The sequence below is a fragment of the Crocodylus porosus genome, unplaced genomic scaffold (genome assembly GCF_001723895.1).
Source record: "Crocodylus porosus isolate Cpor-Errol unplaced genomic scaffold, CroPor_comp1, whole genome shotgun sequence".
In the NCBI taxonomy this organism is placed as follows: Eukaryota; Metazoa; Chordata; order Crocodylia; family Crocodylidae; genus Crocodylus; species Crocodylus porosus.
In genome coordinates, this window is record NW_017728910.1 from 26037681 (window position 1) to 26062790 (window position 25110).

The following is a 25110-nucleotide window of genomic DNA, read 5'->3' on the forward strand; positions in this document are numbered from 1 at the left end:
GGGTTGGACTAGATGTGAGCTCCCGAGGTCCCTTCAACCCTCATTTTCTATGAAAAGCTTTAATGATAAAAATGTTCGGCCAGTCATGTTAATGCATCCCTTCCCTTAATTCCAAGGAGCGTGATGGCTTAAAAAAAGCATTGCATCCCTGCCATGGTCTGTGCATCATCCATGGGGAGGTGTCGGGAGAACGTTTCCCCCTCTTAGTCCAGTGGAAATGTGATGCACCTGGCTAACTTGTTCTCCTTGCTGCAGAAAGGACCACCGCTCTGCTCTGCACACCAGCAGGTGCATGACTCGGAGAGGGGTGTGATTTCTGCAGGACTGATTTTAAGGCGTATGATGTTTTTTTGCTGCTTGGGAAAATACCAGGCTGAGAAGAGGGTGGCTGGGACCCTGTTCTGCGCAAAATCAGGCGATGCCCCAGCCGCGGCTGGTTCCTGTACAGGAAGAGAAGAGACTTCTGTTGCACAGCGGTGTCCTTTTGTAAGACTTCAGCTATGTCAAGGAGGTAGGTGGCATCCACATTTTCAATTAGCACAGTTACCAGCCTGAAAGGGGCTTGCATAGAGGCCAGTGCAGTCTGTGTGGTGGTGTCTCACCTTGCATCCGCGTGGTGATGAGTTTTTTTTTTTTTTTTCTGCTGCTTTGCAAACCAGGACATCTTGACCAGAATGTCTCTCTTTGGTGGCAGGGTGTACACCAGACTGACCAACATGAGCAGGAATTAGAAATCCTGCTCTGGCTGATGCATCCTATAGCACTGGCTTATTACGGATCATAAAACATGCCCTTGGTACATGTCAGGATCTTCTCTTGCAGAGTTTTTGACCAGGCCAAAAAAAATCCCTTTTAGGTCCATTTTAAAATTCAAGATATAAATGCAGAGGGAAAAAATGGGAAAAGAGGTTGTGTGGTTGGTACCTTGAGGTTGACTTGGCCTCACCTGATGTTGTAAGGAGAAGGCTTGAGTTGGGATGTCTTTGCCTTGTCTTGGTTTGCCTATCCTGACAGCAGTTTCTCAGTTGAATAGGATCTTTCAAGCCCAAAAAGGAGATGGTATTAAATTCCTGTCCACCTCCAAGAACGTTAAAAGGTTTCTCGAGTCTGGAGTGAGAAGGGTCGAGTATACTCGCTCCTGAGCTTCATGACATGGTAGTTCTCATCTCCCCGCCACCCTTGATGCACCAATATTAGTTGTGTCCTGAATGGGGAAGGTTGGAGCAGGGGGTAGCTCTGAGCAGCACTAAAGAGACGCACTCAATCTCCATGCCCAGCCTCATGAGGACTGATTAAATGGGGGATGGATGGAGGTAATGGGTTGCCACGTTGCCTGGCTGATCATTTAAGGCACAATTGGTGAATCCTGATGCGCTGACATTTTGGTCCTTATGTCCAGTGCGTGGGAGAGGAGAAAGATGCCTTCCCCCTTTTCCTCCTGAGATGCAGTCCTGGTCCTGAATACTAAAAGCCATCCATGTTCATGACCCAGCTGGATGGAGAGCTGTTCACAAGGAGCTTTGCTTCCCATCTCTGCTGCTGGCAGCTACTTAAGTTAATCATTTGTAGTCAATCGTATAACCCATCCTTGGAGTCCTTGCCCGGTGTCAGTGCAGGGACTGCTAGATGTGTTGCTAAAAATCATCCTTGCAGACACCTGCCTATAAAGGAGCTGTGAACCCCAAAATGCCATGGGGGAGGGGGGGAAGGTGTAGGTAGTTGTCCAATGCTTTGCACATTGTACTTGTACAAGAGAAGATCATGGCATATTGCTGTGGCCATTAGAGGCATTTGCCATAAAAAAGGGGTACTTGAAAATAGAGGGTATCTGTTTTTTAAGTGAGAGTGGGAAACGGGTCCTTTTTTGGTGTCTTGGCTGTCAAAAGCAGCTGCCTTCTGTAACAGAAATCGGATTTACTGCTTTTGTAGTCCCGTGAGCTCCTTGAAGGGGAGAAGAGGCTGAATTCAGCGTCTTCCGAGTTGTTTGCTATATTCCAGCCCATTACCGTGGTGCAAATGCAGCCGGGGAAGTGCAAGTTGTTCTGTGCTCATGGAGCTGGGTTTGCACGTGGCATCTTTCTTGTTGGCTCATGCTCGAGGGAGAGGAAAATCACAGGGTCACTCACAGCTTCTAGATGGTGTTTGCATGGCTGGTCGTTGAGGAAGAAAAAGTGCCGGCTAAGTACGTTCCTGAATTCATTTGGAGATCATTCGCTGGCGGTACACCGGTGCCATTTTTCACTGTTTTTCCGAATAAAATTGGCAGGGTTTCACCCAGGGGATTTCTATGAGAACTGCAGCAGGATTCATGTTCAGAGCAGTTGCTTAAAGGAGTTTTCTCTTGCATGGCATTCACCATATATGCTGGCCAGGGTTTTCAATGGGGCTGCTGTGGGATTTTAACCCCCTGTGAGCTGGTGGCTTGCATGGTGGCATGGTCCCCCATCCAGATGCGTGTGGTCTACAACTGTCCTGAGCTGCCACTGGTGCATCTTCCGTTTCCCAGCCTGGCAGAGGCCGGTTGATGCCGTGGGAAGGGCTGGCCAACGGATAGATCAAGGCGTCGCCATCGCCTCCATCAGCTTTTTCCACTGGCGGCACCAACACGATTCCACCTTTCGAGAGACTGTCTGCCCCTAAAGCATCGTTAGAGAAGCTGTTGTCTGACTCGCCACTGACTCACCTGCCGCGGCATGAGCTAATGTCTGACCTGTCCCAGTCGGTACAAAATGTGTCGGCACGCAGCTCCGCAATATAACAGGACTGCTTTATTGCCGGCCTGGCGTCGCTGGCCACAACAGCGAAAAAAAACCCGATGGCTACTGCCTCCCTTCGGTCACCTCGGTCGAAGTTTAGCAGGACTCATCCTTGCACATCTTGAAGAACCAGATAGGGGGTTGGGTTTTTTTGCTTGCACAGCTGTAATGTGAAGAGTTAATAGAAAGGGGGAAAAAATGAAATAACCTTTGAGTTTTGGCTGCAGGCGAAGTAGGTGAAATGATGTGTTTTGGAGATGAATGTTCCTGCAGAAGGCAAGATGCGGCTTGCCGGAGAACATCTGCAACCAATCTGTTCTGGAGGAGATGGGGCCAAGACTTGTTTGTATCTCGATACCTGTTCAAACATGTTGTCGCGCAGCAAAAAAATGTCTGAATACACATAGGAGGGGAGGCAGGGAGCGGGAGACATCACGCTCGGCGTTTACTCAAGAGCTTTGATTTCTTCATCAAGACCTCTGTGCCCGTTAATAATTTGATTAGCATTTTTCAGTGCAATGTGCAGAATCTGGTGCGAGTTGTGGGGGTTTTTTTGGGTTTTTTGATGCTCATCTAGGTACTGGAAAATAGCTGGATGGGGTTTTTTTTGGATAAAAGCAAATGTCTCGCTAGTTAAGAGGCGCTATCCACCAGTCGTGCTGGGGGGGACGACCGTGACTATAGGTGACGGGAGTCGGGATATGTGGCTTTTATTAGCTAACTTGGCTGCTGACTTGCTGTATACCTGGGGCCAAGTCACCGAAGCTTTGCCACATGACATCGTACTCAAATGCACATTCTCATTTGTCCCCTAACTTTGTTCCTGTTAGGTCTGTAAGGAGTGAATATAGACCACGTGCTCAGGAACTGCCCTTGGAAAGGCTCATTTATCCATTTTTTAACAGCATGCTTGGGATTTCTCTTCCTTCGTGCCTGTAGCACAGAACAGTTCTCCAAATCAGTAGCATCTGCGGTGGCCGGTCTGCAATGCACCTTTTAAAATACCAACCTCCTTATTTTGGAACAAAATAGGCCCATAAAACCCGCATGCCAGGGTGTGCCTATTTTTCATGTATAATTACCGTGATGGTGCATGTTGATCAAGAAACGGCAGAGATGTGTACAATTATCTGACTTGAGGGGTAGTCCCGAATTGGAGCAGGAGGGTTTGTGGGGTCTTTGGTCGATGGCAGAGTGTCCCCGTTGTTCGCCTGGGTGTGTGCGTGCAAAGCCCAGGGTCAGCTCTCTTCGGGCTGGAAGCTGAGATTCGATGTCGGGATGTGGAGGGGTGCAAGCTCAGCTGCTCTCTGCAAAGACCCTAATGCCTGGAGCAAGGATAGGCATATAGACGGCAGAGCCCTCATCCCTTGGCGTCAGGGCCATGCGGTCATGCTTTTGTTGCATTAGTAACCGTACCTGGCTGCATGCGGTGATATTTAGCCACGTACATTCATCTCTGTTGGGAAAAAAAACACAAAACCCCCTCTCCCTTGGGCTCCAAGGAGGTTTGTTTTCTTGCAAGTCTTCTCCATGGGGACTGTGGTTTCCCAAGCCTTGCCCCTACAGGTCACCCTGGGCTGGGAGAGGCTCTGGGTGCATTTCCCAGCACGCCTCTGCCTTGCAGTCCTGCTCCTCCTCCTCCCACACCCTGCTTCTCTAAAGCCCCCGGGGCCCTGCCGGGCTGTGCTGTTGCTCAAGGCGCTGTCTCTGGTGCAACCTCTTTGCACGGGGCTGCCAGAAGTGCGGGCCTTCCTGTTTGCTTTGGAGCCTCTCTCACGAAGACGAGCACGGGGCGGCCAGAGCACGGGCACCTGAGTGGCCCCCGTGGCTCACAGGACTTGCCGGCTTGCTTCTCACCTTGCTTTTTTCCCTCCCGTCCTTGGGCTCCTCCACCTGCCAACGCTGCCTGCTGCAGCCTCTGCCTTCCACCCCCCAAAGACATCATTTAATTGCCCCTTTAAGCCGTGGCTGGCACTGTGAAATGGTGCTTTTTATTCCCCCTCCTTTTTTTTTTTTTTTTGCATGGGGCTTCCTGTAAAAGCACCCTGCATAGCAGGCACGTGGGGAAGCTGCTCCCATGCAGCACGAGAGCACAGCTTTTTGGCTGCTTGAGTGGCGAAAGCCCTACCTGCAGAAGTTGGAAGCTCCAAGCAGAAAATGAGCTTAGGCTGATTGAAGAGTTCAGGAGCATTTTTTATTTTATTTTTTTTGGCTAAGTAAAGGATTAAAGATGCAGGGATTTGGAGCAGGCTGTCGGGGTGCCCCGGCAGAGAGCCTTGGAGGGGTGAATCTGACTGCAGAGTAAATGCATTGCATCTAAATGAAAGGGTGATGGCTTCCATTTGAATCAGTGATTCTCAACCTTGATAGACTCGAGGCTCTTTTTTTGACTACAGAAGAGTCCTAGAGCAATTCTTCTGTTGCACAGTTCTCACCAGGGCAGGATGTTCCTGGCCCTCTGGATTCCCATGTGCAACCTCCACGTGTGTCTGGTGGGCTGTGGTTGCACGCAGAAACATGCCACAACACCCTCGAAGGGATCTCGAGGCATCCCAGGGTGTCACGGAGCCCAGGATGAGATTCACTGGCCTAAATGGCTCTGCTGATGCTGGCCAGCTGCCATGCTAGGACTTCATTTGCCCCCCCGTGTCTGGCTGCTCTTGATTGTCCTCTGCCTTTGGTTTTTTGTTTTAACCTGTAGGGTCTTCAGGGCAGGAGCCCGCTGTGCTGCCAGGGTAGAAATCGGGACAAGGTTATTGTGTACTGTAAGCAAGGCCACACTTATGTCCCTGTGAATCCTGGCACGCGGTTGTCGGTGCAAAACTGCATTTCGGATCCTGCCTGGCTCCGAGGCACTGCCCTGCGTCAAGTTGGAGGATCGCTGCGGATGGAGGGGAGCAGTCCTATGCCAAGCCCCAGTTGGCGTTTGGCCGACCGAATAACGAGCGAACCCATAAAATAGGGAGGACAAGTTATCAGATGAGACCCTCGGAGAATGCAAAGGCATTTGCTGCGTGAATTGTCATCTGCTGCTTGTGTGCCGCCTTTGTTCTCCAGCAGCAGGGCGATGCTTGCTGCTTTCTAGTCTAGATAGTAGCCCATCAAACCTGCCGCTGCCTGGATTTGAGCACCCGATGGGGTGTTGTCAATAATGACACGTGCTACCATGCAAGCTCTGGATGCGGTAGTAGGGTGCTTTGATCCTATGCATCGGGGCAGAAGCCGGAGCGCATGCAGGGGCAAGGAACCGTGGTGTCCCCTCCCCCCCCCGGTCCTTGCAGTACGGCGCGACGGGACGTCCAGAGCTGACGGAGGCTGTGCGCCGTCCTCCTCGTCTGCGGCGCACGCCGGAGGCGGGAGGCTGGAAAACATGAGCCGGTCGTTTGCTCCGGTGTTGCAACTGCAAGTCTTGTTTGTTCACCTGCGTTCGCCTCTGGGTCTCCCGTTGCCAAAAAATTTTTTAAAAAACGATGTTGACGATTGGACAGGAGCGCCGACAGCCCCAAAATGAAATGAAAGGCTGCAGGGAGGTGATAACCATCCCCAATTACAGCGCAGCTCACTTAATTGGGAAGCGGTTAATTGAGAAATCTGATTAACTGGGCCGTTCCCCAGGGAACTGCTCCCCCCAACATGATTCAGTGGCAACAAGTGCTGGTTTTGCGGGAAAGTGCTGCTGCTTTGAATGGACCAGGCCGTCCAATTTCTGTATGTCCTGGTTTTTCCGGGAGAGCGGCCCCCGCCCTTTGCTAGCCCCCAGGTAGTGATATCAAGCCAGCTCTGTGCTGCTGGCAACATCTTCCTTAGCTCTCCCCATCGGCCTGAAGAAGTGCACGTGTGGAAGCCACGTCTCGAGGGCCACGTGTTGCAACAAGATGGAGAGGGTTCGCTCTGCAGGGGCAGAGGACGTGCTCATCTCTCGGGACGGGCGCAAGGCTCATATTCCCAGTTGTGCCTGTTTGTAGAAGAAACCAGATTTGAAGCACTGACACCAGAAAGGTCCTGTGTGACTTGCAAGGCCAATTGCAGTATCGGTTTGCCCAGTGTCTGGCAGGTCGCTCTCGGTGCCCTCGGTTTTGGTAGGTCGGTGGCCTGGCGAAGCATCTTCTCTTGGCACGTGGAGGCAAGATGCATGGAGTGGATCTGATTAGCTCAGCCCAACAAGCCCAACTTTGGGGGCTAGTTGGGCTGAGCTAATTAGACTAATTGATATTACTTTGTCCGTAGACTAAGTGCCCGGTAGCTTTGAGGACAGGCCCCTGCATCACTGCCAACACCTGTAGCGTCAGTAGGGTTGCTTCACACGCATGTCTGCTTGTACAACCGGAGGCCTTACATTTCACTCCTTTGTGGTCCTCCGTTTAGCTTGCGTTGCAGGCTTGTCTTGGCCTCTCCTCCTCTTGGCAGTCCTGGCTGAAGCGCCGTTAAGCGTCTCCAGCTAATTGCAAAGTTCGTTCCCATGCCGCCTCTCGCTTTGCACAAAGCCCTTCCTCGCCTAATTTGTTCGCTGTCTTGTTGTAAAACAGCCCTTGCGAAGGGCGAGGAGGTGCTTTGATCTGCAAATTGTAGGGTTGCAGTGGCATGGCATAGGGTTGCCGGTGGGCGTCACGTGTTGAAGGCCAGCATGTGGAAATTGGAGGCCTGGGGCTGACGGCGAGAGGAGAGGAGGATGCAGGAAATGTGCTGCTTCCGAGGGGGCCGGCAAGGGTCGGAGGGCGTCTGCCCAGCAGCACAGATGGGCATTGAAATTGTTGAGATCATGAATACGGATCTGGGCAAACCCAAGGTATGTCTACCCTATCTTCTTCACCTGTCCCAGGAAGGACAAGGCACCCATGCTTAAAGAGGGGCATGAGATGCAGGACCTTCCTCAGTCAAGTCCCAGCTCTGAAAATGGGTTTCCTGAAAAACCACGTCAGGGAGAGCTAAGTCAAGGGCAGTGTTTATCTCGGTATCGGTGGCTGAAGAGTTGGAGAAATCCTAGACAAAAGTTGGCAGATATTGGTGGGCGTGCACCTCTACGTCCTGGTCCTGTTTGTCCCTCAAAGTCATAGAAATACATTATACAAAGCACTTAAATGTGGGCTCTGTAGGTAAATGAAGTGAGAAATCCAGCGGCGCGGATCGGCCTGGCCAGGGCAGCAAGCAGGCAGAGCTGGATGCGTCCAGTGTCGGTGGCATGTGTGTTCATCAAGGGAAGGGTCTCTCCTTCCCTTCCCAAGCGAGTCCTGACAGCGAGCAAGAAGTAACGTGGCTCTTCTCCGAAGCCCTCTCCTGTGGGTGTTATAACCCAAGACGTGCTCCAGTTAAGCAGGTCCAGAATTGGTGCCGTAACCCGGGCATCCTGACACTCCAGCTGGATGCATCCTGGGTAGGGAAGCGCGGCAGGGTTTGTGGCCGTGCGATTGGCAATGGCTCGCAAGGAGGAAGAGAATTTGCATAGGTGCAACTCTGGAAAAGGGACATAACACGAGCAGGAAACGAAGCTCCTGGAAGAGACGTGCTGGTACGTGTCAGTGGTTTGAAATGTAACCGGACCCAACGCCGCTGTCTCCCTGAACGTTGACAGCCAAAGCGCAAAATCCGTGGGGCAAGAGGGGTCTTGCCCCTTGTCTGGCAGGAACAAAAGAGGTGAGGAGGACAACTTCCCCCCCTCCCCCCAGCAAGCTCCAGGGCCATAAATCTGTTCTCGATTTTGAAGATCCATGCAGCTTGCGTGTGCACGCGCGTGTGCAGGACTCCCTTTCTGGAAGACGAGCGAAGGAACAAGGTGTGCGCGCTGCCAGGGAAACAGAATTGGGGAGACATGATGCTACTTGTAAGGTATGCACGAGACAAGACCAGAGGCGCCGCGGCGCTTGATTGCTGTCGAGAGCTCAGTTTGAACTTGCCTCTTCCCCCGTGGCCTGCAGCATTTATGTAGAAACTGGGAATGCTGCTGCCTGCTCCAAAGCTTTTCCTTGATGGGTCCTGCCCACATCTCCGTTTTCTTCGGCGGGGGGAGAACATGTGAAGTAAACAGGAAAAATACTCACCTTAATGGTGCGTTTTACTGGCACTGCTGCAGCTGCTTTGAAAGCCTGACGGATTTAATTTCTTTCTTCTTCTGTGTGTGTGATTCACGCTCTGGTTTATTAGAGCGCCGAGCCGGAGACGGATCTGCCCTTTCTATGGAAAGAGGGATAAAGGAAGTCGAGGCGGAGGAGAAGGGCTGCATCCTCTTCCCTTCCTGCAGCTTCACTACGAGCAATGGGCCCTTGGCATGTTGCAGAGCAGACCGTCGATGTGAGAGCATGGCAATGGGTCGTCTTTGAGATCTGTTCCTGGGAGGTTTTGCAGCCCAGCCCCGACCCCCTACCAGGGAATGGCACTTAGCTGGTCGTCATAGTAGGTTGTTGCCCTTTAATGACGCACCTCCTAGAAGGCAACACGCTGCTCACCTTTGTCAGCATGTGGCATTGAGCGGTGGGCATCTTGATCCTGCCCTTGTTGCCATCTTCCTGCTGTGCATGTGCTTGGCATTAAAAGCTTGCAGAGGGAGATTTTTATATCGTCCTCTGCCTTTACGGAGCCCCTCAGAGGCAGTGTGTGCTCCCCCAGCTCAGAGCAGTGATAGTCAGGCCGTGCATCCTTCGGCTCGTCCGTCTGGCTCAGGTGCCTGTCTGCTTCAGTGCAGCCCTTTGCAGAAGCCCTTGACTTTGTGCAAAACTTCCTGGTACCCGAGTTGAATGAGGAGGGGTGCTGGGGTCGACGCATGGGATCATCTAAGGGTTTCCAGCGTGCTTTGAGAGAGTCAGTGGATCCTTTATATTTATCACTGGGGAGAGAGAGGAGCTGAACATTGACACACGAGCTGATGGGCGCCGGATTCAGGTTATGAACCAAATGAGTCCAGATGGGGCTAGCTTTCCTGTGAAGGGTCCCGGAGGATGTCAGTGTGGGCATGACTGATTCTATCGAGCCGTGTGTCTCAAGGGGCACGGCTTCTTGAGCACTTACTAGATTCAAAGCACCTCTTGAGAGACTCAAGACCCCCCCTTGGAAAATGCCAGCTCCATCCCTGCTCGAGTCTGCTGCTTTCTGGCCTGTTGGCAGGGAAGCTATTGGAGCATTTTAGCATTCCCCTGGGGTCTTCGTGAAAGCAAGAAGGCATCTGGTGCATTGCCATTTTAGACAGCCCATTGTCTCCTCCGTCGTGAGCACCCTTCGTGTTAGCCCATTCGTCCTGGCTGTGGGCGAGGGGGTCTCCGGGCTGCTAGTCCCTGTGGCTCCAAGGGCACGTGCATGAGGATGCTAGAGCGAGCATCCCGTCGGCTCCATCTCAGCCCTGCCTGGTCCCTGGTCCTCTGCTCTTTCCACTACTTCTTTTGCTTACTGCAGAGCTGCATAGAGCTGTTGCTGCAAACCCAGTGCTTGAACTGACCTGGCAGAGCGGGCTATTGCAGTGGTTGTAGATGTACAACAATCCAGATGTTTTGGTGCCTGCTAGACCATGCTTATGGTTGTGGGATGAAGCCACTGTCTCCTGGCGATGGTTTTCATGCAGGCAGAAGGAGGTAAAGTTTTGCTCTGTGGTGGTGGGCTCCAGACCCTGAGGTCCGGTGGACCTGGGAGCCTCGCCAGCTCATGCCCTGACTGTACCACAACCATCGCCTGGTGACCGAGGATGCCGTAGCGAGCACAGAAATGCTCAGTGGGTGAAGAGACTAGCTGCCGCTCTTTGCTCCTAGCATGCAAGAGTGCTTCATTGCTTTGGGTTTTCACTTGCAGAATTTATGGGCATGGTTTCAGAGCTGTTTTTTGCACCTTTTAAACATCATGCTCAGAAGTTTGGTCTCAGGTGACTCGGCATTCCCTCCGGCTGGTTGGAGTACATAGATCGCCTGGCAAGATGGAGCGTGCAAGGTCAGCTCCACGTGAAATAGCACAAAAATAACAGGAAGCAAACTGTCCTCTGCAGCTGAGCCTCAGAAAGATGGTCCAAAATGGTTGATTGTCTTCCTCTCTTGGCTGGAATCGGGATGTGGCAGAAGGAGGCTTGAAATTAGGCTTTTGCGGGCTCTGCAGCTAGCAGGGGTTTCACCTTTTGCAGATGCTGATGTTCCCTCCTCCTGCGAAGCAATAGGTTCATCCGCTGCAGAGAACAGGCAGACCGGTCTGTGGATAGATGTCTTCCCTAGGGTATTGCCCAGTCCACCGTTCTCCGGCACCGCTGGAATGAGACGCCGTCCCAGATGGGAATTGAACATAGACTTTCCAAAGGCAATGCCTCAATCCTGCCAGTAATGTCGTGCTTAATTCTAAGCCCCTTGATGGTCTCGTTAACTTCAAAGGAACGACTCGTAGGCTTAAAGTCAGGCACGTGTTTAAGTATTTGCAAGGTTTGAGCCCAGGTGACTTGTCTGTAGCTTTACTAAATCATTTCTAATATAATAACCCAAATCCCCCAGGGTTGCATAGCTGGTCACAAGACTGTAGAAGTCGCTAGCTGATCTCTCTCTCAGTGCAGCTACACTAATTATTATTTCTTTAAGTTAAAATTCTCTTATTTGCAACAATACCACCCAGTTGTTGGGAATATTTGAAGCAATGAAGGATCTATGGGGGTGGGGGGATTGCCAGGGGCTGGAGGGGGTATAACATAAGCTCTTGAAGAAACCCTGCCCTTCATGTCTGCCCCAAAAAAGTGCATCTTGGTCTGATGTTTGATGTAATTTTTATTATATTGGATTGAACTCTACACTCACAAAGTTGATGCCTCTGCTCCATTTCAGAGACATTCTGGCGTGCCGTTAGAGCTTGGATAGCTTTGTTTTTTCCTTATTTTCCAAAGAATGAGTCCTTATGACTTCTTTATTTTGAGTAACCAGGGAAGTGGAGTGATCAAAGTATTTGAAGGCATGTAGGAAGGATAAAATCATAGAAATTGAGGGCTGGAAGGGACCACAGCAGCTCATCTAGTCCAACCCCTGCTCAAAGCAGGACCAGCCGCAACTACATCATCCCGGCCAGGGCTTTGTCTGCCCGGGTCTTCAACACTTCCAAGAATGGAGACTGCACCACCTCTCTGGATAACCTGTTCCAGGGCTTTATTATCCTCCTCTTGAGAGAGTTTTCCTAATATCCAACCTCAACTTTCCTTGCTGCAATGTGAGCCCATTGCTCCTTGTCCTGTCGTCTGCCCCCATTGAGACCAGTCCAGCTCTGTCCTCTGTGCAGCCCCCCGGCAGGGAGGTGACGGCTGCTATTCAATCCCCCTCGGTCTTCTCTTCTGCAGACTCAGTCAGCCCAGTTTCCCCAGCCTCTCCTCACCAGTCCTGTCCCCCAGCCCACAACCATTTTCACTGCCCTCCACTGGACTCTCTCCAACGTGTCCACATCCTTTCTGTAGTGGGGGCCACAGCTGGACACAGGACTCCAGATGTGGCCTCCCCAGTGCTGAATAGAGGGGAAGAATCGCTGCCTTCAACCTGCCGGCACTGCTCCTGCTGTCATTCAGCGGTTGACCACGTAAGCATGTTTGAGTTGCTGTAGCACATGAAAGCCCAGACATGGGCCCTTGTAAGCTGAGTGCTTTGTTTCAGAGATCGAAATGGCCCTCACCTCACTTCCGCCAACTTAATGCACGAGAGTCAACAGATCGGTGCAGAGAGATGGGGGCGGAAACCAGGGAATTGGGGCAGGGTGGGTTAGCAAAGTAGGCAACCTGGCCTGCACTGCATAGCTGTAATGAAGAAAGCCCCTCTCAGTGAAAGACATGCTGTCCCACCTAGCTGAGCATGCAGCTTTTTAAATAAAGTGCATTACATTAACATCGTAGAAGTGGGGCAGACGTGTCGTATAACATGTGCCCAGGAGCTGTCCTGACACCAAAGGGTTGGGCGGTGTTGGAAACCAGGCAGCTGTTCAGCAACATCTGGATGTGCTCGGCCTGGCCCAGCGGTGTTGCATCAAGCTGGCCTATTCAAGGGTGTCCGCATCAGGAGCTGGGGATTTGCTACTATACCTGATGTGCTAGCCATGTGATTAAAAGAGCTGTAATTGTAATTTCGCACAGAGGAGGGTTGTCTGGGAGCCTGAAAGCTACGTGTTTCGAGGGAGAGGAGGAGGAGAGACACTCAGTTCCGATTTCAGTGGAGATTGTCCGTCTCCCGGAGCCTCCTTTGCAAATCTTCCCCTGAATGCACCCTTTGTAACGGAGATTTGCCTGTTGTCAGTGCAGTTGCGCCAGTGAGCTGAACCGGCTAGAAGGGGCGGCTGGCTAAAGTGCACGAATTGGGCAGGGGGATGACTTGAGCTAGACGGACAGCTGGGCTGATGAGAGAGGGGCTGTTAAGTGAGAGATCAGGGGGAGGAAATGAGGCTTGGTATTTGCTTGCGGGGGAGTAGGCTGGGTGCATCTCTGCGCTGAAGCAGCGCCGTCGGGGTGACAGTCAAACGGGATTTGCCTGCACGTTGCTGCCAGCTCAGGTTTCCCTTCCCTTGCTTCACAAACGTGGTCCCTTTTCCTTCAGTGCACGGTCCTCTTTGTTCCCAGGGGCACGCTGGGGACGGGTCCCGTGGTTGTACGCTCGGTAGAGCCAAAGCCCCGTTTGTGGCTCCTGTTTTGACCCAGCAAGATCTCCAAAATAACCTGGAGAGGCTTCAGCCCTTGCGCCTGGGCACAGCTGTGCTGATCTCCGCTGGCTTTTTGCCCTTTGATTTCCCTGGAGAGATCCTTGAGCAGATCGAAGGCTGCAAGACGTACAGAGCTGAGCTAAGAGATGCCTCTGTTCATAGCTGAAGGCCAGCATGGACCGTTGTCATCTGGTGTAAGAGAGGCCAGCCTGTAGCATGCATATGCAAGGGAGCAGAAAGCTGAGCAGCAGATCATGCAGAGAGCACGGGGTAGAGAGCTGAGCAGCAGATAGGGCAGGGAATAGACAGCTGAGCAGCGGATCAGGCAGAGGAAGGGGATGGGAGTGGCACTCAGAGAAGGGCATAGGGCTCATTTGTGCCCTGTCTGCCAAAAAGGTTGCCCTGGGGGTCTTGCCTCGAGCCTGGATCCCGCAATAGCCCCGGCGCACATTTTTCGGAAAGGCCTGTTCTGCTGCAGAGTGGATCTTTCTTTCCCCCCTGCCATGCTGCCTTGAGAAGGCAAATGTTGAATCCATAACTTTTCTCATTCCCTGCACTGTATAAAGCGGCAGATGCAAGGATGTTTCTGGATGGTTGTTTTCAAAGGAAGAATCGATTTAAATAAAAAATGGTGCGTTGAGGCAGTGGCCCTGTATTTGGTGAGGCAGTGGGCACTTAAGCTGTATAGGAAAGCCACTGTCCTTCTTTTCAGCTTCAGTTCAGTGAGAACCCCACTCCCCTTTGCAAGCTTTCCCATGTGAAACAGCCTTTCTGCTTCATAGCATTGGACACTGGAGCACCTAAAAGTTTCTAGATACTTTCCAAAACCAGAAGAAGATGGAATCTGTACCCCAGAGAGACTTCAGTGTGAAGAGAGAGACGAAGGGTAGAGGAAATTCTAATGCAATATAAAATCACAGAAAATAAGGATGGGAAGGGACCTCAGGAGGTCACATCTCATCCACCCCCTGCTCCAAGCAGGACAAGCCCCAGCTACATCATCCCAGCCAAGGCTTTGCAAGTAGAACATTCAGGCTGAAGTTAGGTTGTTTATATGAAGTTTTTAATTTAAAAATATATATATTTAATATATATTTATTAGGTCAAGAATTCAACTGAGTATACATATATAAAAAAATCAAAATCCCCCAGCAACCTTTAGATTTTGTATGCATGTGTTAATATAGCAATGCCCATCCTGATGGAAGGAGCTGGGAAATGTTCCCATCAGTCCCAACGTGCTTTGGGAGCTCTGCCCTGAAACGTGGGAAGAGTTTTGTGTGGCGTCACATTGAATTCGGATACAGTTCAGTTTCCATGGGCCATGCCTTCTTTTTTCATTGAACGGCTGCAAAATATCCCTGTTTTCAAGCCATGCCCCCATTCTTTTCAGGCTTCTGGTGGAGTTTAGCTGAATTCCCCGAACTGAAATAACCTCAGATGTGAGCCCATGTGTGCAAGGGCTTCATAGTGCAGCAGGAGGGTACAAAATGGTATTGCTAAGTCTTTTGACTCCATGCTTTCAGGGTTTGGGGCACAGCTAGGTGTGAAAGCACTGCTAGCACAGACGTGCTCCAGTCAAGATTGTCCAGCTCATTGGCAGCGCAGAGTTTAAATCTGTATGTAGGCACCGTCTGTTGGTGATGGGGGTTTTGCACTAACAAGTCCCCAAAAGCTTTTCTCTGCTGCAGGTTTTTGGAAATCTTCTTATTTGTATGCTGGCGTTGCCTTCAGCCTGCCCCTTGATTAGTCCCTGTATTCAGACTAGCTTCACTGCTACTCTCTATGGGGTCAGGGTGGCACGTGTTAGGGAACAGCACGTGGAGCAGGCATTATGGGTGTGGGGATGAGACTATATGGACCACAGCAAACCTGCACATTCAGGGGGCCAGCAGTACCTCTGCTGGCATGCTAGATTGGCACGCGGGCCGGGGGAGACGCTTAGTAAATGCATTTTGTGCATGTGTGGTCTAGACCCTCGAGTAGCACCTGAGCTTTCTGTCTGTGTTGGCTCCGGGCACCGGTTTTGCTTGAATTGATTTGTTAGGGTGAGAGGGGAGGACTGGAGAGGATTCGGTGGGGGCAAAGGGGTTGCAGCAGGGCCAGGTGTTCTTCCTCTAACATGTGAAAGCAGCACGTTCTCCTCACAGGGTTTCCATTAAGGTGGGTAAACAGAGGCACATGCTGACACGTACAGGCTGTCTCCAAAAATAAGTATGCATCCTTTAGGAATGGTCATCAAGGATGATTCTTGCTTCCTTGGAAAACTGCAAGCTGAACCTACCATGCATCTTCCTGTAGGTGCTTATTGGACACCCAGGGTGACGGCCGGAGTGGTGCGTGGATGCACGCGTACACGCGGCTTTTTGAGATGCCTTGTATTAGCCAGTTGCGTGGAGCAATGCAGCCGCTTGCATCCGCCTTTAGGGAGAGGTTATCCTGGTCCTGCCAAATGAATACAAGTCATAGAAAGCAACAAAGGGTAGAGGAAATCTTAATGCAATATAAAATTAGACAATGAGGGTTGGGAGGGAGCTCAGGAGGTCACATCTAATCCAACCCCCTGCTCCAAGCAGGACCAGCCCCGACTCCATCATCCCAGCCGAGGCTTTGCTTGCTCAGGGCTTCAAAACCTCCAAGGACGGAGACTGCACCGCCTCTCTGGGTAACCTGCTCCAGTCGACGTTCAGCTGAACCTTGCAGTGACCCAAGTGCCTTGCCCTCCCTGTATCTAACCCTCTGGGTTGGCTTTCCCCTGCCCCCAGCCCCAGCCCAGCCCACTGCCTTTCAGATCTCATCGGGGACAGACGATGCTCCCACCTCCTTGCTTTTACTTCTGTTTTTCCAGTCGCCTCTCGCGAGGTGAAATGCAATTAGCCAGACATCCCGGCAGCAGACAGAGAAATGGGGAAAGGGTGAGCTGATCCCTTAGAAAGGAGGTGGGGGTGGAAAGAAACACCCAGCCCATCTGACTCCGTTCTTCTGAATTCTTGCCCGGAGGCTATATTTCTCCACTCCTCCCCATCCCCGTTTACCTAAGCAGGCTGGGCTATTTTTCTTTTTCTTTTTTCTTTTTTTTTTTTCCTTCTCATTAAAGTTTCCAAGGTGCAGCAGCTGCCGCCGGAGTCCGGTCCGGCGTTAGGAGCCTTGTGCGCTGTCGCGCCCCGAGGGAACAAAGAATCACTGTGACACATTCCTCGCTGCTCCTTCTTGCGGTTTGCAGTGTAAACGCTCCCCATCCCCATCCTGTGCGTCCCCCACCACCCCCGGCTTCCTCCCCCCCCGCGGTCGGAGGCAGGCTGGATGCGAGGCCCACCTGCCTGATGTCAACATGGGTGTGGGCGCGGCGGAGGAAGAATGCGCCGCTCCCAGCCCCGCTCAGGTAATTAATCCCCGCGACTGACAGGTGGCAACAGGCGGCCTTTGGCTGCGGCTCTCGGAGAAAAGCCCTCGGAGGGAGGATTTTAATGGCTCGTCAGCGCAATCCGTGTGCGTCTGGCAAGCGGCCGTCTGCACGCGGGGCGCAGGGGGGCGAGGGGCGAGTGCGCTCCGGCAAGGGAAGGTCCCCCCTGCCGGCTGGGCCCGTGCCAGGTTTGCCTGGCGGCCCGGCGGAGGCTGTGCGACAGGGGTGCAGCTCCCTGGGTTTCTAGGGCATGGAGAGGGGCAGGAAAACCGAGGTCCTAGGGTTGGGGACTGGATGCTGGGCCTCAGTTTCTCTCTTTGGGGAAGAACAGGGGTGACGCGCCCCCTCCTCGCAGGGGTGCTCTCCGGATAACGAGCCGACCTGCTGTTGCTCTGTGCGCGGCAGGCGCTCGGACAAGCCATGACCAGGAGGGAGAAGAGAGAGTGCGGCTTTATCCCAGACCTGCCTGGCAGGAGGATGGATATGCAGGGTGCCCTCACGCGCATCCCCCGGGCATGGCGTGGCCTGGCCCTGAGGGGACGAGGAGACCTCCTCCAGGAGTTACTGCCCCGGGGCCCCTCCGCGAGAGGCTTCGGCGAGGACCCCGTGGAGCTCTTGAGGCCCTGCAGTAATGCTGAACCATCTTCAGCCCTCCCCATCTGGGCTTCGGGGCTGATCCACTGCAGTGCTGTGCGTCAGTCCTCATAGGAAGCCCGGAGGGCAGTTTTGCTCGCTCACGCCCTGTGCAATTTGCACGAGCTCTCGAGCGTGGCCGGCAGAGGCTCTAAGCACTCGCTGTCCTGTGGATCCGGCCGGCCTGCGGGCTCTTTTGGGTGGACGGGGTTTCCTTCCCTCTCCACGCTCTCTCCTCCAAGCCATCTGAAGCTGAGGTTTTCTGAAGCAGCCTGGGTGCTGCTTCGGCCGGCGCGTGCAGTCCCGTTAGCTCTACTCGTGGACACCCGCAGTTATGAGCTGAGCGTATGACCGGCAGAAGCAGCCCCCTGAATTGACTGCAGCCCCTGGAGCAAGTATGAAAACACAATACTTTAGTTAGGCCAGTGGTTCTCAGCCTTTTTAGGCCTTGCTTAAACTGCAGATCCCCAGTGGAAAATGCCGGCTCTTGGTTTTCACTCGTTTTTTGACTACAGAGGAACAGCGAAGCAATTCTGCCGCTGCAAAGACCGTAACCGTGCAGAACGGCTTTCACACTCTGGGTTCGTATTTGAAGGCTCTGGGTTTATCTTGTGAATCATGCTTGCACACCTAAGAGTGCATCCAAGTGCACCCCATCCATCTAACATTTTTTTTTAACCAGGGTGTCATGGGATCACGGCCCTAGGCCCTGGCAAACCAGAGCCCGTGTCCACACTGGTGATGGGATTTTCTATTCCTGAAGCACTTTCGGTGGCAGTTGGACAGTGAAGAAATAGCTGCTAACCAGTCGTTGTGAAACTGCAGCCTAAATTCAGGCTAGTTGGGATTGACTTGAACCAGCAAGTGAGCAGCTGTGGGGGGGAGGTATTTCATTGTGTCTTAATCTGAGCAGAAAAGACTGGAAGAAATGGCCTTGCATTTGCAAGCTCATATCTGAGATGGCCTTTTTTTGGTCATAAGCATCTGGCCTTTACAACACACGTCACTGGCTTCGGGGCGAAAGCCTGGTGGGCCGAAGTGCCTTGACTGTTTTGAGGGCAAGGATGAGATTACAGGGAGGTTTCCTAAGTAGTGTTTTGGGGGATTTTGTTGCATCACGGTTAGTTGTTCAGTGGAAAACCCACGTGACTTGCATTGCACAAGAGGGGCAGTTCCTTCCAGGAGACTGATTGACACTCTCTCTCTCTCTCTCTCTTTTTCTTTTCTTTAGCTGAAAATGCTTCATTTGAGAGTTGAAAGTTGTTTTTCCCCCCTTTTAAACCTTTTGTTGACACACCTTCAGGAGAAGGGGGCTTGTTGAGAAATCAGACAGGTGTCGGCTGATGTTGGCTGGCATGTGCACGCATTGCAATACCGAATTACCCGCCAAGATGCCAAGAGTGTGTAATATAGGATGTCTGCTCAGGCAGGTGGTAAGGGTAGGGCCGGAGTCGCTGGAATGCTTTTTTTTTCTTTCTTTCTTCTTTCTTTCCCTTTAAAACATATTATTAGTCAAAGAGCTGAATTTACTGCTGTTGTGAGCAATCCCTTGCAGTCTGCTGATTGGGACATGACAGATAGTGCTTGAACCCCCCAGAGAAAAGGCTGAGCAAAGATGATTTTTTTTTTTTAATTTCCCCTCCCTGTCTTAGCTGAGAACGTATGGCTGGGCTGCCTTCCTGGTGCTTTTATATTAAATAACCTTGTGTTCCCGAAGCCTAATCGAAATTCTCTCCATGTTCGGGATTAGCTCCCGGGGCTGTGGTGTTGGGGCAGCTTTTGTTCCTGCTAATGGATAATAGCAGTTGTCTTGTTGCAAAATGACAGGCCCATTTATTGGGTCAAGCTAATTTTCAGCCTTCTCCTCCCGAGCGGTTTAATTTCCGTGCTCTGTGTGCAATACGGGGCGAGAGCACAATACCGAGCAGCCCGCGACGCAGTAAAACTAGTCTCGAGAAGCCGGGGGTAAACCCAGATTATTGACGCTGTATAAAATATCTGATCCAAATGGACCAGACGTGCCAGGATTCTCCCTTTTTCTTTTTACCGTGATATTGCATGGCAAACCTTATTCCCATCGCTCCTCGGATAACCTGTAATCTGGTCATTTGTGGATCGGCTCCGAGTTCCCACTGGAAAGTTCATCTCTCTGTGCCCACAGCTGGAAAAACCAGAGCCTCGTTGCAGCATGGCAGTGCTTCTTCATTGGTGAAGCAGGTCTTAGCCATTGCTTTGGGCAACTCCTACCATGCCGTAAGCCCCTGTCAGTCAAGCAATTCAGTATCGATTGAATATTATGAACCTCAAGAGACACCTGTAAAATGTCTTTTACAAAGCGTTACTGTCTGGAGTCTCTGCTTCATCCCTGTCCCCAGGTCTGCCATCCCCAAGCCTTTGCAGCTCCAGGCCAGAAAATTGGAAGCTGGGGTTGACGACCAAGCGGCTTCCTTAGCCACACAGGTTGCATCCTTGACTTGTCATCTTACACCTTTAAGACACCATCGAGCCATGCTTTCAGCTCCTGTCCCCCTTCCAGAAGTCCCCTCCTAGTAAGGCTAAAAGTTTACAATTCTAGTTAGAAATAACGGAAGCCACGATTCTCATACCCTTGGTTTTTTAGGGAAAAAAAGAAGACCGAATGCTGCAAGACCCAGAACAGCAGTGAGAGTTGGCGGCACTGCTGTCTTTGTGCATCCATTTACAAAAGGCTTGTGGTTAAGGTGCTGGAAGCATGTTTTTTATCCCAAAGTATCTCGGGCTGTTGCTCAGTCCGTTTCGCCGACCCTAGGGGCTAGTGGGAAAAGAGTCGGTTTTTGGTTTGGTTCGTAAAGAGCTGATCTGGTCTCCACGTCTAGATGGCTCAGTCCCCTTGCTCAGCTTGCTCACCACGAGGCCTGGTAAGGTGGTGACGAGTTTTGTAGTGCTCGGTCCTTCAGCAGCCAGACTAAAAACCATCTCACTTTGGTTTATGCAGAGAAATAGCTGGGACTCAGGTGACCCCTGAGCACAAGGAGGCTGACAGAAACGAAAGCCGAAGCCAATTTAATATCCAATGGTGGGTACTTTAATATCCAACAGATATTATTTAATATCCAACGGTGGGTACTTGATGGACAGATTTACACTCTGCGTATATGATTGTGACGGCAGATTTTACAGGTCCCTTGGCCCGACGTGAATTTGGACGCTGGCCCTCAGGAGATTTGCTGCAGTCAGGGAGAAGTGAGGCTGTGAAGATCTCCTGTCTTCTCATATTTGCTGCTTGTTTTTTCTGTCTGTGGTCGCTTTGCTTTTGGCCTCTCCAGCTCACGGGCTCAATGGTGTCTCCAAAGCACGGGTGGCCAGAGTGGGCCCCGGGAGCTGCAGTGGGGTTAGGAGGAGGGCAGGCCGGTTACCCACCTGGGCCTGTGTCCTGCTGAGCTCGAGTCCATGTCTTGGAGTTGAAGTGCTCCGTGCTTTTGCGAGAACTTGCCTAGAAGTCGAGTAGGATTTTTGCTGCAGAGGCCTGGTAGCTGGCAGGCCTGTCCTGGCTGTTCATTGCACTAACTGAAAGGCCAGATCCGGCATCATTCATACGCGCTTCTTGGTGACCACTGAAATGCCCGTGAACTTTTATCCACCTGGATGTGAGATGCCATCAAGCGATGTTATCAGACCAATTCCTTTCATTAGCAGCAGCGTTACCATGCAATCTGAGACCAGAGTCTCCAATACTGAAGCTTTACCGGGACACTTCTCCTGGCCTGGAGGTCATGAATTTTTTGTCTGACTTTTTGTCTTGGTATTTCTGGTTAAACAAGACTTAAACCTACCGTTCTGTCTATTTTTGGTCATGGGCCAGGGCATTAAGTCCAGTCGTCGTCTTGTGTCTTTCGTTACGTTCAAATTTGGTTCCAGAAGCAGGTGCATGCTGCTGCTCAATCTGTAGCCTTAGCAAGGTCCTCGCCGGTGTGTGGTTTCCCCCGTACGTGGGCAGGCCAGCAGGTAGGTGGTCTGTAGTCTGAAAGTTTCCTGTGCATGGGTTTGCATGGGTGGAGCATCCCCAGTTTCATGTTAACTTCAGCCTTATTACTCATTCTTGTTCAGAGATGATTCAAGCACCTCTGTGTTGGCCAGGCAAGGTCTGCACTTGCAGGAAGATGTTTGGCAGTTTTGATATTCATCCTGACTCCCTCCTGGGTCATCTCTAGTCATGACTGCCACATTTCTCTTCATGTTTCTGTCTGTTTTTCATCTAGGGGTTTTGTTAGAGCGAGGAAACTTTGCCCCGAGTGTAGCCTGCTGGGAGCTGTAGTAGGTGCCTCCGGCTTCAATCTGCAGGTGCGCTGTTTTGCTTGCTGCTGCTCTCCTGATGTCTGGTGGAGCGATCCCAGCAAGTAGGTGCATTCATCCCAGTGAAAGTTTTTTAGTTTTGGCAGTTAAACCTTTGGCCTGCTGACATTTCCACTCCTATACCTCCTGCCCAGCAGTTTAATCTAGATATGGTGTTTTCCATTTGTTACCTGTCCTGAATCATGGATTCACTTCCTGCTGCATTTCTACAATATGGTCCCTGCTTGCAGTATACACGTTGAGGGCCTCCCAGGTGACAAGTGATTGGCATGAGCTGTTCTCTTTCAGACGAGTCTTGCAGTTCGCCTCAAGCGCTTTGCTGTTAAGACCATCATTCACTCCATACCTGGGCAGATTTTTTGGCTTCGTAACGCTATCACCCTAGCCCACACTGTTGGGATTGGCCTAGCATTGTCCTCTTTGCTGTCTACCTCTTGTAATACCTGTAGACATCGGACATGTTCTCCCCTACAGCATGTTCTGTCCTCCTCATTAAACTGAGATGTGATGTACCAATGCACATCATTTCCAGAGTTGCATAAGGGTTTTTGAGTGCCCAGCCTTCATTCGTAGGACTTGGAGATCCAAATCTGGGAGGTGGTTAACTCTGCCTTCATGATTTATATTGACCATTTGAAGCGATGACAGCAGCACAGACTGTAACCAGATTAGCATATTAAGCAACGTGCTGTTGCTAAGTTTCCCACCATTTTAAAATGTGAGTGGCTATTTTATTTTGTAATTAAAAACAAAAAAAACCAAAACGCACCACCATTAATATGAAATAGCAGGTTAAAAATAAGCCTCTGATATATCAGCATCTAGAGCTTGTTTCGCAATCAGTCTTTTCTAATTGATTGGCGCGTTCCCCATTTCCGCAGGCTGGGTAAATCCTTTGTGTGCTTTAATCTCTGGCCTGCAGGCACATAAAACACGTTGCACAATTTCATCTTCACCTTTTAGCAATTTGGTTTATTTATTTATTTTTCAACTTGAAACATTTGCAGCGCCTCGGCCATAGGGAATGCGAGACTCGGGAACAGGGCAGTGGTGTGGAGCAAAGGAGGAGGGGACCTGCCCTGTTCCCACCTTCCATCTCCGCTGCCGGTCTCCCAGCTCTGACCATCTCGCAGGTTGCTGTGAGCAAACTTTTGAAATGCAAATAATTCCTGGACCATCAATAACTAATCCCTTTGCTGTCAAATCACCAGCCACCCGCCCGCAGATGTGACGGGCACTCCTGCGCTGGCAGGAGATGATGGCCAGCTTGTGTTTGTAACCTGTATGTACCTGTTGGGTTCTTGTTTGAACAGTTGGGACCAGGGACATGAGCCATGGCAGTGAAAGACCTTTTCAAGAAAACAAGCACTTTGGGGTTTTTTGCTTTCCTTCTGCTGTAAGAAATTAATGGATGGATGTGGGAGGATGCCAGCAATTCCTGTGGTTAGTGTGTGGTTAGTCTGAATGGGGGAGTTCCTTGCTTTAAATTCCCCAGAACATCATGAAGAGAATAGAGGCCTTCATAGCTGAGCTTGAGTCACCAATTTTCTTTATGCTTGGACTAAGGTAAATAAATAGCCTTTTTGTCGCTTTTTGAAGCACGTCCCTTGGTCAAGTAGACTGGACAGCTGCCTTTGATGGATACAGCCTGGAGAGAGGCATAGATTGCAGTGTAGCCAGCCCTGTAAGAGCTTGCTTAATCCATTGTGATCGTGGGTGTGCACGCAGGCATGGCTAAAGTCCCTTCGGCACTCTGCTCAATGGTGTTGGGTTTAAATTTCTGGCGAGACCTCTCTTGGGACGGTGGCCAGGTGGAAGGCAGGAGCGCAGTGCGCTGTAGCGGTAACTCAAAGGAGCTGGGACGTGGTGGGCTGTGCGCGTGGTTGCATCTGACCTCAGTGGTGAGGAGTTGCTTTCTGCTGACCTACACGCCCTTGAACTCTGTGCTGGGGTGCTAGTCCCGTCTGCTTCTGACTTGCTGTGAGTTTGGGCTGATCAATTGGTCTAAATAAATAAATTAATAAATAAATAATCAGGCAGTAATGCTGTTCTTCGGCGTATAGCTAGTACTTTGGGATTCCTGGAGGAAGAGGTTGTAGAGGTACTTGAGAGTATGAAACTTGAAGGCTTCTGAGGTCTAATCTGAACCCACCACGTACAGGCCTAGGTCCAGCCCTCCTTTTAAGTGGCTTAAGTAAGCTCTCCCTTAAGTGGCCTAAGTAAGCTGTCTGAGTGATCTTCTCTTGGCTACCTGTGCTCCAGAGCAGTCCTTTTGTATCAGGAAGTGTACGTAGTGTCTGTGGAAGTCTTCGGGATGTTGGCCACAGAAAAATCAAGACTAGCAGGGAGGAGGAGGGAAGAGCACAACTACTGTTTAGCCTACTAGCCTAGTGGTGAGGGCACCTAGGCAGGGAGCAAGAGACCCAGCTCATGCTCAGCTCCAGCGGGGGCCTAGAATAGAAAACATCTTGCAGCAAAGACCACGTAGTACTGGACCATGGGTGGGTTGGGGCCATGAGCACCCTTCACTGTATACATGGCAGCTCTCTGGGCAGTCAACAGAGGAAGAGGAGTAGACTGCGAGGGCTCAAATGAGATGCAGAAGGGCGCATCCTTGTCTGGCTTCTGCCCCCAGTGATGTATTAGATTTATTAGTTCTTGGATCGTATGGAAAGAAAGCTGTGGGGCAGGGGTACGTGCCCTAAGCATGAGGCTGCAAGGTGACAGGCCCCTCCTGTCCCTTCCCGTCTTATTCAGGGCTACTTAACTTCCCAGGGCAACTGGGCTAAAGGGACCTGAAATGCCACTTGGGCAACAACACCTAGCAATGCAAGCGCCATTTGCTCCTATACAGGTGGGATCAGATCCGGGCCATAATCACTAATTGGCAGGTGCCCCAAACCCTCATGCAAGTTATGACCAGAACGTCTCATTCAGATGCGTGGCGATCTAAGGCCATTGGGGGCCACGTGTCCTTCTCAGCCTGTTTAAAGCAGCAAGAAGTCAAAAGGATCCACCATCCACGTTGGTGGAAGGATTTAGTGACCTGATGTAGTTGGGGCACGCCAGGTGCCTGTAGCCAGCAGTGCACAAGGGATGGAGGTGGCAAATGCCGGTCTATAGCTGCTTGCTGAATATCGTAGGACTTCTGGCTGCAAGTTGGCCGGGAGTTCAGAGCTTGCCAATGCTCAGAGAGGCCCATCTTCAGAAGCAGCGCCCATCTTCATTTCTCTTCTGTATAAAATGGGTCCAAAGAGGCTCTGAGGGCAAGTTGGCCATGATCACAAGGTGCTTTTTGGCCACGGTCATATCCGCACACCTCTTAGCCCCACCACCAACCCTGCTGACCGCTCTGCTCTTCCCCTCCAG

General features: G+C 51.4%; 1 protein-coding gene across 4 annotated transcripts in view; it reads left to right on the plus strand.

Annotated features, from left to right (window-relative positions):
- TP63 (tumor protein p63) overlaps positions 1–25110 on the plus strand; it is a 96549-nt gene that overhangs the window by 48707 nt on the left and 22732 nt on the right. The gene's annotated exons all lie outside the window — the stretch shown is intronic.